The 21,001-nt window shown below is 37.0% G+C and overlaps 1 pseudogene; it reads left to right on the top strand.

The window, feature by feature from the left end:
• Positions 1 to 7,458: 7,458 nt before the first annotated feature.
• Positions 7,459 to 9,231, top strand: LOC114627869 (annotated as a pseudogene).
• The last annotated feature ends 11,770 nt before the right edge of the window (positions 9,232 to 21,001 follow it).

The raw sequence follows: 21,001 nt of genomic DNA on the forward strand, positions 1-21,001 counted from the left end.
TTTATATTCAAGAAAAATAGCTATACATGAATTAAGACTAATTCCCAAGTAGTTGATAACTTAACATGTATTTCAACCAGAAAACATGTAAAGTAACATTACATATTGTAAAATGTATATGGCTATCAATATATATATATATATATATATATATATATATATATATATATATATGTGTGTGTGTGTGTGTGTGTGTGTATAAGTATTATATATACATACATATGTATTATATACATAGAAATATATATTATATATTATATATACATACATACATGTATTATATATATATATGTATATATATGTATGTATATATACATAGACAAATACACATACGGAAATATGTATTATGGTAACATGCCTGAGCAGTAGGAGGAGACAGGCAACAGAGTCACATGACAAATCCCAGGAATCAGGCTCCAGAGATCAACACCAGCATGCAGATCTGAGTTTATTGTATAGTGTATAAGCTTATATACAGTATTTGAACCAAGCCCAAGCCCTTAGATCCTTGAGCAATCTTGTTGTCTCACAAGCATTCCATCTTTGGTCTACTGTGTAAGGCAGCTCAGGACTCTTTGAGGAATTGCAGGAACCTGTGGCAGCTTGATCTCCATCCTAGTATTCCTTTCCAAGGTTGACCTTCACATCTCCCCACAATATATGTAAATATAAACACATACATGCATGCAATAACAATTGACTCAAAAAGTGGCAATGAATTTGAAGGAGAGCTAGGAGAAGAAGGAAATGTTGAAATTAAAATACAATATAAAAAAATCAAGATAAAAAAACTGCAAGAAAGTAGATTACAAAACATGAAAAACTCATAACAATTTTCAATGCATATTGTTAAAATAAAACAAGTTTGTAATCCATGATCCCATATAGAGTGTTCTAGAAAAGTGAAAAGTATAAAAAATGATTTACAAAAATTAGAGCCATGGTTGCCAAGAAACTGAGCAATAGGGAAGATGGTCGAATAAGTGAAATGCAGGAAATTCTGCTGCATGTTAAACCTACCAGAGAACGTATATAGACAGTCTTAAAGCCTAATAGAATGCCTGTATTGCTGGCCAGCTGCTTCACAGGGAACTTCCCCAAATCACACAGTTCTAAGGCTCATTGTTCTTTATCTTTTATAAACAAAACCATATCCTGGTTAAGCAGTTAGCATAAAAGGGAATAACAGAAACTAAAAAAAGCAAGGTTAGTGCATTTAGGGACTTTCCTGAATTCTGGAACTATGGACTAGGTCTTCAATGAATTAGGACTTTGTTACCATTTTGCAATTATTAAGGTTCTTGTGATGAACTTTAAAGTCAGAATGTTTCCTCCAACATTGTGATGGTTGTTCTATGGTCTGGAAACCTATTACATTCCCTGCTGATTATACAGGCAGGAACCAAAACATGAATTCCTCATGGAGCAGAGGGTTATATTGTGCCCTCTCATCAATAACAATTCATAAGAGTTTCCTCTCTGTTTTACATAGTTACATAGGTACTTAAGCGAGCACGGTCCTATACTGAGAGCTTGGAGCAAAAAGATTAATGCCCCTACCCACTTCTGTATTTATTTAGTTAACCCAGATCACCAGGAGAACAAGGACTGATACCGGTTGGTAAACTCAATTGTTTTGTTTTGCTTTTTTTCATTTGGTTGGTTGGATAGATGGTTTTAAAGATTATTTTTCTTATTTTTCCATCTAATGCCTTTTTTCCTTGTATTGAAAATAGATATTTTTCTCAGATAACATATCTTAATTATGGTTTACCCTACCTCTACTCTTCCTTACCCCCTCTCCACCCATCCAGATCAACTACCTCTTATTGGAAAACAAACAGGCTTCTAGCAGATAATGATATGATTGATATAGAAAAACTAACGCATCAGAGCTAGACAAAACAAACAGAAGGCAAAGAGCACAAGAGACGGCACAAGAATCAGAGACTCATTCATTCACACACTCAGCAACACAAAACTGGAATCTATAATATATACACAAAGGATGTGGTACAGATCTGTGTGCATGCCCTGTGCATGCTGCCTCAATATCTGTCAGTTAATATGAACTTTTAAGATGCTGACTTAGAGGACCTTGATTTCTTAGTGTCTTATATCTCCCTCTGTCTCTTACTCCTTTTCTGCCTCCTCTTCTGTCAGGTTGCATGAGTCCTGAAAGAAAGGATTTGATGGAGACTCTCCTAGACATGAGTATTCCAAGGTGCCTCACTCTCTACATAATGTCTGGCTGTGGTCTCTATATTGGTCTCTATCTGCTACAGAAAGAGACTTTTATTCTTTCTTCTTTCTTTCTTTCTTTCTTTCTTTCTTTCTTTCTTTCTTTCTTTCTTCTTCTTCTTCTTCTTCTTCTTCTGCTTCTGCTTCTGCTTCTGCTTCTGCTTCTGCTTCTGCTTCTGCTTCTTCTTCTTCTCCTCCTCCTCCTCCTCCTCCTCCTCCTCCTCCTACTCCTCCTGCTGCTGCTGCTCCTGCTCCTCCTCCTTCTCCTCCTTTTCTCTTCCTCCTCCTCCTTCTCCTCCTCTTCTCCTTCTCCTTCTCCTTCTTCTTCTTCTTTCCCTCCTTCCTCCTCCCTCCTTCCACCTCCTCCTCCTCCTCCTCCTCCTCCTCCTGCTGCTGCTCCTCCTCCTTCTCCTCCTTTTCTCTTCCTCCTCCTCCTCCTCCTTCTCCTCCTCTTCTCCTTCTCCTTCTCCTTCTTCTTCTTCTTTCCCTCCTTCCTCCTCCCTCCTTCCACCTCCTCCTCCTCCTTCTTCATTGTATCATGCAGAATATCTTTGACTGTAACTAAACATTTTTTTAATTCTTTCTGACTGATTGGCATGATTACACATAGAGGATTCCATGTTTCATATTGAGGTTCAGTCCTCTTTGATTTTGAAGAAAAACTTCAGCTCATATGTCTAACTTGCTTTTATATGGGAAACAGGATTTTCCAGGTGGTTTAGGTCTGTATCTCCATGTCTACTGAGCTTTTCTAAAGTTTTTATCCCCCACAATTAGGGCTGAGGTCTTGGAGTCTATTACAATTCTTTTGGGTAGCAGAGCTGTATGATAAGTTTTCTGCCTGTGAGGGTTCTTTCTCTTAACTATCCTTTTCAGAACTTCACAGTGGGGCTGTTATGAGGTAGCTACCTGCTTCCAGCTAGCTCTAGCATATTATACATAGCCATGCATAAATTAGATAAGAGGGTTTTTTATTTCTTTCCTTTAATTACAGATTACAACCCAAAAGATAAAAGTTATGGGTTAGAAAGTCCCACCAAAGCAGAGAGATCTAGGTGTGCTTGGAATTTGAGCCACCTAGGAGTGCTGCTTACTCACTCCTGAACCAGTTCAATCTTAATCTCTTACATAACATTTCCATCTTATAGCAGAATGCTGCTGTGCACATTCAATTTTATAGTTGAGTAGAGCATATAATATTCAGTTCATAATAGGCAATCAGGAGTGTACAGTCAGTTTGTGCTCCAGTGACAGACCAAGAGCTGATTTACCATGAACAAAAATTATGGTCAGAAGATATGATGGCCTTCTGCCAACACCAAGGAGTCTGGATCATTCTTTAATATTGACATTTATGACAAAACATCTATCAAAGACTCTTGGAGCTTCTGGATCATAGGGCCCAAGTACCAAAACAGTTACAACCTGAATCCCGTATAGACCCATTTCCTTCCTGGGGACATATGAAAGCCACCAGTCTTAGGGAACATTTAGAATATTAGCTAGAATTATGTGATAAATACGACGTGTATTTTTTCTTCAAAAAGGGGGAGCAAGAATTATTCTATTTCTATTTTATTTTTCCACAGTTAACATCAAAATATGTCTCATTTTGGAAAGATTGCTCAACAAGATGCTGTTGCAGAACTTCCATTCCACTAGACCATTCCAGTAGCCACAGTCACTCTCACCCCACCACAGATGCCCTACTAAGTTGCCTGAAATACAAGCAGTGTCTGGAAAGTACCATCTCCTTTAGCATCCACATCACATCTGTTCCATTGATCCTCAGTAGATCAGATACTAGCTTTACAATCTTAAAAAGTAAGTCCATAACGTCACAAAGACAAGGATTCCGGAATAGGTTGATGCATTGGTTACTATCTAATGTTCCCCAAGATGACTTTCTTTCCTCTTTTCTGTTGATTGACCCCTCTCTGTGCTTCAGGGTTCATCTAGATAATATATCTGAGGATTTTTCATTATTCAGCCTCCAGCTACAGATTATCTTTCTCCATGTTCCCAGTCCCAACCTCTGGGAAACCATGTGACACCTTTTATTAATTTCCTTGTAACTTCAGATGTGTTTAAAATATAAAAAATGATCAGGACATGTCCGAACTCATTGTTGAGAAAACATTTTCCTCTAAATGCTCTGAAATGTGTTTAGAGACAGCCAAGTAGTTAGAGGAACACTGATACAAGGAAACAAAGAAAAAAATTAGTCACTGTTTCACATCCTGGAAGGATAGCAAAGGCTACTGTCTGCATGGAATAATATAGCAGGACCTCACAGAATGGGCAGGTTTAATGGCACTTATCTCTCATGGTTCTGCAGGCTGAGAATCTCAGACTCCAAACCCAAAAGATTTGGTGTCTATAAATGGCACTTCTTTGGTCTTGCACATAGAACTATTCTGCTTCCATTCTCACATAGCAAATTAGAGGTTCCTTTCCCTTCACCATCCAGTTAGGACACAGATCCCATCATGAACTAATATAACTCTTATTACATGCCAAAAATTCCATTTCTAAATACCATCCTACCAGAGAATATGTTCTGAATTCAGAATTTCAGAAGGACACAATCATTCAGTTCATGAAATGTCCATGTTCCCAGTCCCAACCTCTGGGAAACCATGTGACACCTTTTATTAATTTCCTTGTACATATGTGTTCATTTCTCTTTCTATTAGCTAAAATTAACAATTGTTTTATTTTTTAAGCAACTACAACCAATTCCAAGAGTCCATAGAACTAGCTCTCATCTAGACTTTTGGCGTTTTTTCCTATGAACAGATTCTATGAACCTGCCTCAGCGTAGGTCCTAAGTTGCCCATTCTTCCTCACAAACTGGCCACTGATCATGGAAGCAAATCAAGGTTTTCTATACCAGCTGTGCTGACTTTCCAGGTGATTATGACCGGGCAATAACTATCTTTTAGTTACCCTCTGTTCTAATGCCATAAAAAATTATGGTAGTGTCCTGATGTTTTAAATTGCCCAATGCCTCCTGTTGTTATTACCTCCCGAAGGATACCCTATATCTTCCTATATCTTCCACAGAAGTACAGGATAGTGAGAACAGATTTATAAGATTATTGGAGGAAAAAAACACTTTAAGACACAAATAAGAATGTGGTCCTTTCCTCTGTTTACTACTTTTATTAAAACTGATGCCGTTTCTGTCGACTTGTGTTTTTCTTTTATTACTAAAATATGCATCTCTTCTCATCTCTAACTCCTCATTAACCAACAGTGTTACATATCCTATGTACATGATTTAAGCATCCTGTGAAGCAATAGCTAAAGGAAAGTAACGTGCTCATGTCTGTGGTGGATTATTATGCAAAGGACTGGAACTTCAGAAAGCATGTGCTTAAGAAGCATTTAGCTGTCCTTCTTCAGAAATCATCTAGAAAGCCTACAGGGAGGGAAGGAGATAATTAGTATAAATTACATCTTGTGTACTATGTGCTTGCTAGGTTTAAGCTAATCAGTCATTGATGGTTTGCACCTTAGGAAGGCTCACTAACTTATGCAGGCCACAAAGGTACTGTTTACTGGTTTAATACTCCATAGTCCTTAAAGCTAAAAAGTAATAAATGATCAACAAAGACTTTGTTCCTTACTCATCTGCCATATTAAATTAGGCTTTTTAACACTGCCTCAGGCAACTATAAAACCATAAAATATTAATACTTGGAGCTTTGAAAAGATTTTAATTTTGACTTTTTCAGAACTATTCCATGAAATTTAATATTTTTGACTAACATTCATGACTTTGGGAAAAGAATTTTTAAGGTATTAAAATATATATACATTATTGGGGTATAATTGACCACAGAAGATTTCATATAATGAGTATATACATCTTGATGAGTCTGGACATGTGTATAATATATCATGTAATATCATCAAAATGAAGGTACTAAATAAATGTTTTATCACCTGCACAAATTTGGTTGTTCACACGTACTTTATTTAATGTTCATGTGTTTACCATGGGGTGAATCATACCACAATAAAATTAAAATATTTACCTTGAGACCATCCTCTTGACAGATGCTCAATTTCATAGTGCGGTATTACTAATGATAGGTATTATGATGGCACACATAGCCCACAGATAAAGAAGCATTGAACACACTTGACAACACATATGCATTCAGGAAAATCAACCTATTGAACGACAAGTTATCTCTCATCTTGGAAATATGCTTGGTGGCTTCACATTTCTGAAAAGCAAATTCCTCAACAAATTTGTTTTGAATATAATTGAAAGGTTTATTCAAAATTATGTTTTGTGTTTACATAAGTCATGTTTTCTTAGAATCTTTTTCTTGTTTTTTATCAGATTTATTGGCTTCACTTACCATTAGTAATGAGACCCCTACCTGATACTTGAACATGAAGAACTGAGCAACTGCAATTTTATTTAACTTAAAGTGCCCTCTTGTGGCCTGGTGCTATTGTGATGACAGCTCAAATACAGTATATTAATGAAAATAAAGCGCTCCATGCAATAGTAGTTCCCCTCTATCACAAACTTGCTGTTTGGTCCTAGGATAAAGATTTTTTGGTGAGAAGGACAGGCCTAGGGCTACTGAGACATGTCCATGGTCTTATCTTATTGAAGAGAAGCAGACAATATACCTTTTAACTGCTAACTGTTCTCTTCCTTACTCCTGAATCCTCACCAGAAAATTACAAATACATACTGGCCCCCAGGAGCACATCCACCATAGTAGCCCCCATGCACACTATATCCCTTTGTCTGAGGAAACCTGATAGTACTTTCTAGCATTTCTTTTCATAAAGCTTATAAATAAACTGTAGATTCTTTAAAAATACTCATTTCTGCCTTAAATTTTTATTATACTCACATTTATGTACTGAGAGCATTTAGACATATATCACAGGACTGCAGGAGTTTGTTCTTTTACTACCATGTAGGTCCTGGAGCTCGAACTCAGTTCATTGGCCTTGGCAGCAAACATCTTTACCTGCTACACCATCTTATTTGCCCAGTTTCACTTTTTCTTTTTTCTTTTTCTTTAATCCAAAGAGCAAAAAACATGATTTGACTTCTCTATTTTTTCTAACAAAATGGAATTTTACAGATATTTTGTTGGTCTATAGAACATGAATGTACTTTTGTTCTTTAATAAGAGAACAGTAAATTCTGAGTATTAATAATACTTGGTGGGGGCTAGGGTCGGGAGACGGAAAGCGTGGAAGAACATAAGCGCTGACCGTGGATCTGGGGACGTGCACGGAAATGGAAACTGAAAACCAAAAAACTATGGAAAGCACTGAGAAGAGAAGAGAAGAAAAAAAGAAGCGATCACGGGTTAAACAGGTGCTTGCAGACATTGCTAAGCAGGTGGACTTCTGGTTTGGAGATGCAAACCTTCTCAAGGACAGGTTTCTGCGAGAGCAAATTGAAAAATCTAGAGATGGATATGTGGACATTTCTCTTCTGGTGTCTTTTAACAAAATGAAGAAGCTGACAACTGATGGGAAGCTAATAGCCAGAGCACTGAAAAGCTCATCTGTTGAAGAGTTGGACTTAGAAGGGACCAGAATCAGGAGGAAAAAACCCCTAGGTGAGAAACCAAAGGACGAGGAAGAACACACGGTATATGTGGAGTTACCCCCAAAAATGTTACACACAGCTGGATTGAGAGAGTATTTGGGAAATGCGGCAATGTGGTCTACATAAGTATTCCGCATTACAAGTCTACTGGGGATCCGAAGGGATTCACCTCTGAGGAGTTTGAAACAAAAGAGCAAGCAGCAAAAGCCATTGAGTTTCTGAACAACCCACCAGAAGAAGCACCCAGAAAGCCTGGCATATTCCCCAAGACAGTGAAAAACAAGCCCATCCCTTCCTTACGAGTAGCTGAAGAGAAGAAAAAGAAGAAAAAGAAAAAAGGCAGAATAAAGAAGGAAGAGAGTGTGCAGGCCAAAGAGTCAGCTGTGGACAGCAGCAGCTCTGGTGTGTGTAAAGCCACGAAGAGACCAAGGACTGCCACTGAGGGCTCTGAAGCAGAAACCCCAGAAGCTCCAAAGCAGCCTGCAAAGAACAAGAAAAAGCGGGACACGGTTGAAACATCGAGCTTACCTGAAGTCAGGGCAGAGAAGAGGGAGAGAAGCAGCGCTGACCAAGACTGTCTAGCCCCAAGGCCAAAAGCAAAGAAAAGGGCTCAGAAGGATGGCTCTGGCCAAGCTGCTTCTGAAGTCTCCAAGCAGAGACTTAGAACTATGCTCTACGGAGGAGGAGAAGGAGACAGGAGATGGAAAAGGTGACTCGCTCTCAAAGGTGAAGAGGAAGCATAAGAAGAAACGTAAGGAGAGACACAAGATGGGCAAGGAGGTTATACCATTGAGAGTGCTGTCCAAGACTGAATGGATGGATTTGAAGAAAGAGTATTTGGCATTGCAAAAAGCTAGCATGGCTTCTCTTAAAAAAAATCAATAGCTCAAATAAAATTGGAGTCGGAAATGGAAACAGGCTGTAAAGCGCCTACAGCAGGCAGTGCTCAAGAGTGCTCCACCCAGGAGAAGGTGAGTGCACAAGGCCCACAGTTCATGACTGGAGTGATTGTGGAGATCTTGAGTGCAGAGCCTCTACCTAGCAGGAAACAAGTCAAGGATATTTTAGCCACAATCTCAGAAGTTGTTTACATTGATTTGCTAGAAGGTGATACCGAATGCCATGCCCGATTCAAAACCCCGGAGGATGCTCAGGCAGTAATGAATGCACAGACTGAAATTAGAAAGAAGCACTGTTGGAACCTGGAGGTCCTTTCTGGTGATCACGAGCAGAGGTACTGGCAGAAGATTTTGGTAGATAGACAGGCCAAACTTAATCAACCTCGGGAAAAGAAAAGAGGCACAGAAAAGCTAATCACCAAAGCTGAGAAGATTAGACTGGTTAAAACTCAGCAAGCCAGTCAGCACATTCGATTCTCTGAGTATGACTGAGAAGACTGGGGCTTCCCCTGCTGAAGCGTTCTTAGTACCAGGCTGCTTGATGGATGTTGTGCAGAGATCTGCATTAGAAAAGAAAAGGAAAACCTTGGCTCCTCGGTGTGTCAATAAGACTTCTCTAATGACAAGTGCGTTGTATGTCAAATTTTTTTCTTGCTGAAATTATGCAAGTCAACTTCAGATGATTTCATAAATAAGTGTGTTTTGAACATAAAAAAATAATACTTAGTGGGGAGGGGTCATTAACTTCAGGCAAAAACCTTTCATGAAAGCTTTATCATCATAATTATTATTAAATGCTACTCTTATTATTCCATGCCAAAGCCAGCTGTTGTTGAGATTATATTCAGTTTTCAGGTATACTAAAGATATAAAGAACAATTAAGATCCAAAGGTAAATGTCATCAGAAACACAACAGTGGTAAAAACTCTTGCACTAAATCAACAGTGCACGGTTATTGATAGCTGTTTGTGTGTTTCTTAGACTTTTAAATCCCATAGCTGTGTACAAACTGAAACAATTAGGAATATTAAGCACTTTTCTATTTTAAAGTCCCCAGATGTTTAAAATGTAAGCATTGTGCAATACTATGGTTATAACCATTAAATTAATTTGACGATTAAATAGTCAAGTTTAGCACAGCAATGTCAAGCACAAATCATGAATGTTCTCATTAGCCTCCTAAACTGGTAATTCATTAAGCAGCATGGGAAATCTGGCAAATAAACAATACAATGTAAAGCCAATAGGAATACTTGACCTTCCGCTTCTTATATGGTTGGTTTATCAACATGCTCCTTTTAAAATACACAATGCTCGAAGAGAAAAGAATGCAAAGAAAACTGGAGAGCAATAATTAGGGAAGTATTAATAAAACAATTAGGTTTGCACTGGCAAGCATTTACAAGCAGATTTTATTTTACTAAATAATCATTCCTTACAACTGGGGGAAACATGTCAAAACATGCTGGAATTTCCACAGCAGATGTCCAGTTCCTACTTTATTAAACCTAATTTTATCTCCTTCTCACGGTTAAATGTTTTAGAATTCCAGGTATGTCTGATGCCCCTTTGTTCTTTTCCTCTAGTCCCTGCTACAGACATAATTTTCATTGTTTAACTGTGTTCTACCCACCAAAGGTCACCTTCAGCAAGCTACAGCAAATGATACCAAGCCACTTTGGACAGGACTCAGACAACTGGAGCTTGGTGAGCATGGCCCTGGCAGGCTTTGCACATCTCTCTGGTTTCTTTTGCCGTGATGAAAATCGTTAGATTATATTTCTACAGCTAACCACCAAGGTCTATTGTCTTACTTGAACAATTTCTCTCCTCTGAAGCTGACCAACTAGGTCCAACTCTCAAAGTAATGAAGTCCAGCAATCAAAAGCCCCCTTTGGCTCACCTAATTAACACGCCCAATTATATGCCCAATTAAAATTAAACATCTCATCCCCCTTTGCCTTTATAAACCATCATTTTCTTATGTGCCATGTCTTGCTAAACAAGTCAAGAGAGAATCCAAGTGGACCAAGGCCCTGTTCATAAAGCCAATTATTTCTACACTCTATCCAATGGCAGTCCTTTGTCCTCTCCTCTCAGACAAATATCTATGTGCCCTCTCCAGCATTCCCTTCCTTTTCTCTCTATTCCTCTATCTCCTGTTCTTGTCTCTTATTCCCTGCCTTGTATCTCTCTGGGGCAAATAGTTTGCTTTTGTGCTGAGAACTTGGTCCTTAGGATCCTGAGCTAACACTTTACCTTACTTCTTTCTCCCCATCTATATTAGAAACAACCGTGCTCTCCATTCCCCATGGTTCAGACAATTGAACACCATTCTGAATGCCTTTGACTCTCTCTGTCAAAAGAATGTGAATCATAATTTACAGATGTGTAGCTCTTGTACTGAATTTCCTCTATAGTTCTCCTTTCTAAGGTTTTGTCTCAGTGAAAAATGAGATTTATGAAATGGGCCATTGGTTGGCTTTGAATTCATAGCTGACTCTTTTGACTTGTTTAGCAGTACAGTACTCGTACAAACTTGCTTCCAATATAAGAGAAAAAAGATTTCATGCTGAAATTGTTTTTTTAAGACATTATTGTGATGTAGACAATGTCTAAAATAAACAAGAAGGCCAGATTTGTGAGCGGGATTAAGTTTAACCAGATCAGGACTCAAAGCAGCATAGCATAGCAGCTTGACTGAGGATCTTATAATTGCCCCATGCACTGCTACACTCACCACCTGAGTCAAATTATACTGGGATTCAGTTTCCACATTATCAACTCATTATTATCCAATAACATAATAATAATACGTACCTATAGGACTTGGGAAATCATATCAAAATGTCTCAGTGAGTAAAGATTTTTTCTGCCAAGCCTCAGCTTGTATTCAATCCTCAGGACCTGCAAGGTTACTCTGCATGCCAAAGCATGTACGCAGGCATGTAAACACATAGGTGTGTGAAATGTGTAGTTTTTAACATTTATCCACTTTAAACTCTTTCCTAAACATGTATGTGATATGGGGCTGTAGAGATGTTTGCCAGCATATACACTACTCTTACAGAAGACACTATTTCAATATGCTGTATAATATTTATTTATTTAATCTATCTCTGGTCTATCTCTGTCTCTCCATCTCTGTTCTCTCCCTCCCTCCACCCTCCTCTCTCTCTCTCTCTCTCTCTCTCTGTGTGTGTGTGTGTGTGTGTGTGTCTGTTTGTGTGTGTGTACTAAGGCATACACTTAGAAGTCAGAAGACAACTTGAGAAAGTCTGCCTCTCCTTCCACATTTGGGATTGCACACATCAAAATGGGGTCATCAGTTTGGGTGCAAGGACCTTTACCTGCTGAGCTCTCTCATTGCCCTGTGTCATCTTTTTAAACTCAAAAGAGAGAGGGGGAAGGGAGAGAGAGAGAATAAGGAGGAGGAGAGGACAATAAAAAGGAGTAGGGAAATAAAAGAGGAAAGGAAAGAGAGAGAAAGGGAAGGGAAGGGAAGGGGAGGGGAGGGGAGGGGAGGGGAAGGGAGGAGAGGGGAAGGGAGGGGAGGGGAAGGGAGGGGAGGGGAGAGGGCGGACAGAAGGGAAAAATAACACTCTGGCAACCATGAATCAAGAACATTTTTTAACTTACTTATTTCACTTTGTATTAATGATGTTATCGCTCTTTTCATTTTAGTGACTCATTTCTTCCTGAAAGATTTCTGTCTCTATCTATAGTAATAAGAAAGAGCATAGAGTATACTACTCAAAATTAACAGCAGAAAATCGCATGTTACTTCTGGAAATCTAACGTCAAGTCCATACTCTGAGCCTCTCAGAGAGAATTCCATTTTTAATTGTTTTTTTCATCAGCCCTTTTCTATGTCCAAATCTACTAATATATTAAAGTCTCAAAGAAAATAACACCATACTATGCCCCAGACACTCCGTTTACTTTCTTTTGTGGACGCCTCTTAAAGAGTCATGATACTGTCACTTCCTTTGCATTTAGATTTGTCTTCCCTATGTGTATTTCAAAATATTTTTTAACCCACTGAGTCCAATTAGTACAGCCCATATGTGCATGAAGTGTGGGGTCATCCATGATGGCATGCTGAGCCTACCAGTGACCACACACTGAAAGAAAAATGATTGTCCTCCCCTTAGCACCTAACAACTCCTTGCCTAGGGAAAGGCCTCAGGAGCTTCCTCATTTCTCTGCTATAATTTCTGTAAAGTAGGAAGGGAGACATAGGGGCATGGGGCATGCTGGAAGCAGGACTGAAGTTTGAATATGATAAAACTTATGTATATGTGACATTTCAAACAATGAAAATCCTTTATATTTTTATGGACATGTGCATGGTTAGAAACAGTTTGAAGAAAAGAAGCAAAAACTTGGATTGTGATTTTAAAGCAGCACAGATTAATATCCAAGATATAGTGAGGGTCCATAGATTATCTTTACTAGGTAAGACCTAGATAACTACCTTGCCTATTACTTTTAATTTATAAAGTCATATAAACCCTGTGATACTTTTCAAAATTAAATAGTTGCTGAGGAAAAAATAGAGAGGGAGAGAGAAGGAGAGAGAAAGAGAGGCAGAGCAAGAAAGAAGGGGGGGAAGAGAACTGTGATAGTGGAGGCATCATAGTTAATGTTCAGTTCATATAGGTCAATTTACTATATGTTATGTGTAAATAGCGTTCTAAGACTTTATATTGATTGTTTTCTTTTATATATAAATCCTGGAATCAAATTGACTAAACATAAAACATTTTTAGTTCTGTTATTCAAATTTATATCAGTTTGACAAACGAAACAGTGAAACATCTTTGAACATTTCAGTGTAGAACATATCATGCAATTTTCCTTGCAGGTTTATGTTTTCAGTGATATGAATATATGGAGAGAGTTTACTTCAATAAAACTTCTGAATGCATGAATTTCAAATACCTACACATTTAATTTTAAAAGATGTTCAGTGGAGTCATTTACACTTGCTCTGAAAGAGGACAAGTGAGAGCCCTAGCTGAAGCCAAATCTACCACTCCATATGCTGGATGTCTGCAGTATGCCCTTCTTTATATAACTTATTTATGGTAAATGTAGTTATGACCCATGTGATAACAATCAAGCTTTGTTCAGACATTCACATATTTATACCAAGTCTTGATAAAATGTATCAGTGACTAAAGTGAACTAATATTTTCCCATTTTAAATTCACACTCCTATTTAAAGTTTTCAGTAGTTAATTATAGAATAGTGTAGCTTATGGCCCTTCTTTTACAAGACAAATAAAATTATGGGTTAATCTTAATACCCTCATTATAATGGCAACTGAACTGATATATGCTCAACAACATTCAGAAAATTAAGCTGCATCTTAATTTGCTGGAAAATAAACTTCAAGAGGCATACATACATATATATTTTGCACACTACAGTTTTGTGTCTGGAAAAAAGTGATTTAAAAAAATACTTGACAAGTGTAGATAATTGGAAACCATTTTTTTTTCAAATATAAGCAGCCAGACAACCCATTTCTATTTCTGTACATAAGGAGCTTATATGTTGCCACTTTGCCTGAATAATACGTAAAACAGCTAAGAAAACTGAAAGAAAAAAAAGAAAAAATACACAACTCTGGCTTTGAGAGGAGAGAAGACACAGGAGTCTCAGCTATCAGCATGAGAGAGATGGACAGGGAATGGAAGAGCTTAACAGACACAGGGAGCCCAGTTCACCACAAAAACTGATGCTGAGACAGGAAACCCTGAAATAGACTAAACACATTTCTGCAGGTTTGTTCTGGTCATGCCCAAGGGTTAAAAATTCTAAGAATACTTCCTTTGACAGCATGTATGCTAAAATTATGACATCGAAGGATTAGCATGTGTCCTGTGTGTCCTGTGCAAGAAAGACATAAACAGGGCCACATTTTTTTATTCGACCTCTTCTCTCTCTCTCTCTCTCTCTCTCTCTCTCTCTCTCTCTCTCTCTCTCTCTCCCCACCTCCTGCAAGTGCTTCTTCTATTCCATGGTGGCTTCCTTCTTCTCTCCCTCGTGGTGCTCTCCTTTCTTAAGCCCATGAAAACTCAATCCCATCGATTTCTCTTCTTCCCAACTTTTAGGTGTTAGCGTCTTTATTCACCAACACAATTAACAGCGGGGAGGGTCACTCAGTGTCTTACTTGCAGAATCTCTCTTCTATGAGGCAGTTTTGGGAGACCCAAATCTAAATTAATTAATTTTAGAATGCAAGCAGCATTAGGCTAACCCACTACAAATAATAAAAATTTCAAAAACCAAACACAAACAAACAAAAACAAAGCCACAAAACTAGACTGATATCTGCAATAAGAGAGTTACATGTCATCAACAAATTCTTAGTAATTTGAGTCATAGCAATGCTGAACAAAACCTTGGTAAGTTGTTTCCTGATTCTGAACTTTATTACTAAGGGGCAAAAATCTATAATCACTAATGCCACATTGAAAGGGAAACATGGAGCTTGAGGAATTCAGCTACCTGCTTTCTGGATTTACTATAAAGCTGTGCTAAGCAAAAGAGTGTATTATAGAGACCGAAGCAGAACAGGTAAGCCAAGTGTTCAGAAATATCCCATTCAGGCATAGTTATTTTGACAAAAAGCAAATCCAATACAGGAACAACGGTAGTCATTCAGAAAAGGATTATCAACATCCAATTAAGATAAACACAGATCCAGCGTCTTCCAGAAAACTGAAAATTATAAACTATAAGAGGATAACCTAACAGCATGCCCAGATCATTGTGACTCTGGGATATGGTTTTAGTTATAATGACAAAGGCTTAGGACACAAAACAAATAATTGATGAAATGAGCATCATTAAAATAAGATACTTTTGTTGTTTGGAAAACTAGGTCAAAAGAATGAGAAGACTAACCAAAGACCAGTAGTTAATATCTGTAAAAGGTACATCTGATAAAGCACTATTGCCCAACACAAAACTTGTATGATTTCCCTTTTCTTGATTCTCTTGATATTTTGTATGTGTATCTCAGACTCTGAGATTAGATTATTCTAGAAGACAGCATTTCCTATAATTGCCTAGATTTGGAATCACTCATCCGAACAATAGGAATATTACATACTGAAAAGAATTGAAATACCAAGGGAAACGAAAAGCGTATTTAAATGCATATAAGTGAGAGAAGGAAGACAGCCAAAAAGCCTATATTATATATAATTCCAACCACATGATACACTAGGCAGGCAAAGCTATGGAGACAGTCAAAAAACAAATAGAGAATAAATTGGGATCAATGGAACATGGCATCCTATCCTAAATAATTATGACATTGAAAATATTCTACTTGACACTATAATGGTGGATACATATTATCACACATTTGAAAAAAAACCTGTGGAATCTCCAATACATCCTGAGATCAACTATGAGTATGGCTGGTAACAGTGTATCAAGACAGATTCATCGATTATAATAAATGTACTCTGAGTAGACAGTTAATAGTGATGACAGCAATGTATGAGGTAGGTTTCCTGGAGAATCTCTGACCCTGCTGCTTGAATTTTAATGACTAGATACGTGCTAAAGCATGGTCTTATCAAGCCCTTCTATCCACCCTACTCTATTCTGCTAGTCCTGGTAACTACTATTACATGCTCGACTTCCACTAGACAAATTCTTTTACACTCTATTTGTGAGTCAAATGATAGGTACAATCTTCAAATAGAAAAAGGTGGATCATCTCTGACACAACAGAGTGAAGACCATTAACACTAATGCATTGTCAATCTCAAAATAACTGGAAAGAGGATTGTAAATGTACCAATATTAAAGACAGGATCAATATTTGATATAAATGATTGATAATCACCCACATTTGACAGTTATCCACTGTAATGTATGCATTAAAATATCATACAGTTCCTACTTAAATGTACAAATAGAAAAGAGTGAATAAAAATTAAAGTGTCAGACAAAAATAAAAATAATTTAAAATAAAATTTTTCAAAAAGAAAATATTTTTAAAACCCAGCTAAAACTGGCTTCTTCTGGCCCAATTATGTTTTGCTATTGTATACTTCACAACATTTTGTAATTTTTTTTTTAACCCATGGTTATGTTCAACTGTTCTACCCAATCTCATTCAAGATCTAGTACAACTGATAGTATGTAATTATTTAAGTAAGGTATCTCTGATACATTAACTTCCACCCATACAAACTGCCCCATACAGTACCTACTCAGGCATATGTGTTCCATTGAATGCCCCATTCTAATTTCTTAGAGACTCAGGTTTCCTTTTGCCAGCTGTTGGATGATACCTTCTTTCATCTCAAACTTAGCTTTGGTTATTTTCAGCAGCCATTTGCTTTATGTCTATGCTGTATTTCCGTGGTGTCTGCTTTATATTTCTAACTACAGCTGATTCAAATCTCTACAGGGATTTCAGTTGAGTCATTTGGGACTTATACTTCCACATCCTTCTCAGTAAGTACAGTGTAACTGGATATCTTAAAAGCCTTTCTAATCCTTGGTTCTAGTCACTAACATTTTCACCACTTGACAGTCCCTGTGTCAGGGCAAGCATGTGGAGCATATTGCCTGTAGGTCTATCTCTGTATGATAAAATAACTCTTCTTTCTTTCATTTTTTTTAGACAGTAAAATCACAATATCTAGAAAGACAAAGTAAGTTGAGTAGTGAAAGTTGTATGAGCTTTCATGTTCAACTATCCTAAATTCCTAAAAGCACTCCTCTAAAACATCATAAAATTTCATCCATCCCAGGTAAAACAGACTATAAAAGGGGGTCATGAACTCACTTCCCACAAAGGCTTTGTTTTCGAAAAATAGAGAGATATTTTAACCCAATTTCTTCTCCCATGGATATCCAGTAAATCTGAGTGACAATATCATAGGCTTGTGATTCCAGAGTAAATGTAATAATAATCCAATAATAATCAGTGAAACAGAGCCTAAAATAAATTATCTGATCAGATTAATAAACAGAATCACTGAGATTGATCCTTCATAAAGTGATGATACTAGCAGACCCAAATTCAGGGTCTTGTAGGAATTAACTGAGAAAGTTTACAAAATATGGTACCACACTGATTAGCTATTGCATTTTCTGAAACTTGAGCAACTACTATTTTTAATTAGATTCACTTATGCAAATATCTGAATTCCAAAAAATATATACACATTCTACTGTGAAAAGGTAATAAAAATAGGAACACTCTGGAAAAACAGATGTTAAGCTATAGGTTTGCAAATTAACACTGAAAGAAACAAAGATTTTCATAGTTAATGTAAATTTTATTGAAGGCTTTGAAATAATTATTTTCAGCAGATAAAAATTATTTCTCACCTGTTACAGTAACTTACTTGCCTGATTTAAGTGTGATCTCAGAGAGCCTTACTACCTAAATCTGTTAACCCAGGCATAGTCCTAGAAGATTGTAACCTCCATGCAATCAACGTAGACCTAGAATGTTTTCAGCTTCTTAGACTTGCTGCTGAACAAGCTCACCCTTTCCTTGTCTTTTCTGGACTCTGGCTGCTCCAACTCAACTGGTTCAAAACTTCTCTCCAAGCTGACTAATTCAACCTGCCTTCTCTCTCAGCCTCTGACTTTTTGTTGTGATTGGCCTCAAACTAATTCTAACAGTATGTTGTAATCTTCTGTCTCCTTCACGTGCTCTGGCTTGTTCTGTCCTCACCCGTATCTAACATATTTTTCCTTCAACCTATCTCTGTGAGACTCTCCTGGTAAAATACCCCCCCCTATTTTTTTTCTCTCTGTGCTGCTCTCTCTTGGGTAGCCTCCTTTTCCTCTTTCTTATTCTGTTAAATCTTTCTCTGATTCATCACTTTGTCTACCATTCAATTAGATGTCATTTTAAAACATCATGCTTCCTTCTACAAACTAATTTTACCGCCATTGTTTGGGATGAAAGGTGTGTACCAAGGGCTGAGTCATACCACAGTTAAAAACATATTTTTGTGTTTTAGTTTTCTTCAGTAAATAACACAATCTCAGTGTTCACAGTGTGATTAAGTGTTAACACTCACTTTCTACTCATTAGCAAACTTTTACATTCTATAGCAGTGTGGTCAAAGAGTACAGTACATGAGGTCTAACTATCTGGATTAAGCAATTGGATTAAGCAGAAGACAATAAATATGTTTTAGTATATTTACATATCCAAATTTACATATATACATATATTTATATATATATTCAATATTATACATATATATTCAATATATGTCATATTCTGAAAACCGTAGACCATCAACAATTTGCAGTGCAATGCAATTACACTTCAGCTTCCACTACTTCACATTTGCAAGTACTTCTTCCAACAGTGAGAAGCAGCTATCCATTGTCATTAATATATTTGCTTATTTAAGCTGCCCTATTCTGTGTGGACAAAGTCCAGACCTTAAAAGGGAGACATGCCACACAGAACTTTCTTTCTTAGAGTCTACACCGTGCTCGAACTGTGATGACTCCTTGTACCAATATCCTCTTTGTATAAACAAGAGAGATCATAATATCATTTTATATATCTTCTTCCCCTGAGAAGTTGATGAAATCTATAATCTTCCCCAGAAAATGAATATAAATAGGTCTGCACCAAATTTAAATATTATAAAATTTAAAGATATAGAAACAGCTTTATAAGATTAAACAATTTCCTTACTTTCTCTGAGATGCCTTTAAAAAATTAAATGCACCTATGGTGATAACAATAGCTATGGTTTGAATGTAAAGCAATGGCTACAGGCTCAGGTTTTTAAACAGTTTGTTTCCAGCTAGTGTTCCTTTTAGAGGAGGTTATAGAACATTTTGGGCAGGAAACATGGCTGACAGGCACACCACTAGAGGCAGGCTTTCAGAGTTATATAGCCTAGTCACACATTCAGCATGAGAGGTCTACCTATCTGATCTTCCAGGAAATGATTAGCCATTGCAAGTTACCAAGACATTGACCAATCTATTTCAGCTACTGTGATAACAATATTGCATCTCCACTATGAAGGCTATTAACATCTAAGCTATGAGTCTAAATAAATCCTTCCTCCATTAGGTTGCTCTTACCAGATATTTTGAAACAGGAATGAGAAAGTAATTAACAAAATCCTAGTACCATTAAATGTTGTGCTTAAAATACTAAAAACAAACATAGATGTTATAATTATGAAAATAATATTCCCCAGCCAGCTCTTTCTTCATAATTCCTCAATTTACTTGCCAATACTACTATTTCTCAAAAATGCTAATGGTGATACTTATGATTCAAGAAAATTATAAAAAATAGAATCATATATACATAATTAGTAAATAAAATAAACATTGAAAAGATAATAATGACTACTTTGTATCAGATTCTATATACTTGATAATTTTTGGTCAGTTCATGTATATTATCTTCTCCATATTGCACTCTAAATCCCATTCTTAAACTTAACCTTCTGGGAGAGGGATGTTTCTAGAATAATTTTGACATAACTGTATTTATACATGTTATATTCAATAATAACTTATTTCAATTGCCACCAAGTAGTAGATATAAAAGATTAGCTGAAAGTATTGTCTAGTTTTGTATCCATGACAATTTACACAAAGATTCCTGAACTACTTCCTTAGTAAACTTAATCCCAAGGCATTTATTTCTGATAAGAATACTGCATATAAATGATCTTTACATGGAGATTAAGCTTGGTGGAACATACAAAAGTTAAACTTGATAGCTTCACAAGATCCAGAATCACTGAAGTAACAAGCCTCTAGGCAAGTCTTTCAGAGACTTTCTAAATTAAATTAATTCAGGTGGCAAGACCAGCTGTAAATGGGGACACCACCATTCATGGACTGGAGTGTTGGATACAGAAAGGGGAGAAAGTAAACTGAGTACAAGCATGTATTCTCTTTGCATCCTCAGTAGATGCAACATGACCAACTGCCCAGGCTTTTGCTGCCACAATGTCACACTCAAACTGAGACTCAAACTAAGCCTGCTTTTCTTAAGTCTTCTTTGTCACATTGGTTTTCACACCAAAAAGACTAGTTACTAATATAGAACAATAACTAATTTTATGAAGAAGAACCTAATGCTAGCTTATGTACTTTGTAGGTTTTGAACAAATTATTACCTCTCCTTGAAGTTCAAGTCACTGTCCTTGTGGATGGGAAGATGAATTTTCCTCAAAGATTTTATTAATGAATGACTATGTGAAGAACTTAGCAGA

The sequence above is a fragment of the Grammomys surdaster genome, unplaced genomic scaffold (assembly GCF_004785775.1).
Source record: "Grammomys surdaster isolate TR1022 unplaced genomic scaffold, NIH_TR_1.0 259, whole genome shotgun sequence".
In the NCBI taxonomy this organism is placed as follows: Eukaryota; Metazoa; Chordata; class Mammalia; order Rodentia; family Muridae; genus Grammomys; species Grammomys surdaster.